The sequence below is a fragment of the Penaeus monodon genome, chromosome 23, assembly GCF_015228065.2.
Source record: "Penaeus monodon isolate SGIC_2016 chromosome 23, NSTDA_Pmon_1, whole genome shotgun sequence".
In the NCBI taxonomy this organism is placed as follows: Eukaryota; Metazoa; Arthropoda; class Malacostraca; order Decapoda; family Penaeidae; genus Penaeus; species Penaeus monodon.
This window is the reverse complement of record NC_051408.1, coordinates 41,020,663-41,021,057: the sequence shown is the minus strand read 5'-3', so window position 1 is coordinate 41,021,057 and position 395 is coordinate 41,020,663. Positions and strand designations below refer to the sequence as shown.

The window sequence follows — 395 nt, the reverse complement described above, 5'->3', positions numbered from 1 at the left end:
TCTTACAGACAGAGGTGTGTGGCGCAGACAAGCAAAAATGTCTTAGACACCGGTAAAGATACTTAACACTTTCTTTGGTTCTCTAGAGGTAACTCCGTTTTCTATGTTTCAGGTGACGTCATGAGAGAGTAATCCCCCACCTGGGCCCCCGGGGGTACCAGGGGGCCCAGGGTGAATGGTCTACACAAAAGTTTTAAGCCAAAGAGACGTAAGTATTAACCACTTTCATGTACTAGTTTTTAGTATATTTTCATACCCTGTTTAGAAAAGGTGGTTGAGTATCATTTTTCTGTACGAGAATCATTGTTGTATTGTCTATGTGTATATGTATATATAAAAATACAATCAAGATAGTAATGCATTTGAACATATGATATGTAAGACTGTATATTCCA

At 38.5% G+C, this 395-nt stretch overlaps 1 protein-coding gene across 1 annotated transcript in view; it reads left to right on the top strand.

Annotated features, from left to right (window-relative positions):
- The window catches only part of LOC119588306 (RING finger protein nhl-1-like), a gene marked incomplete in the record, with an annotated part of 50,140 nt that overhangs the window by 11,254 nt on the left and 38,491 nt on the right, over nt 1–395 (top strand). Inside the window, 1 exon segment of the mRNA XM_037936999.1 lies at nt 113–208.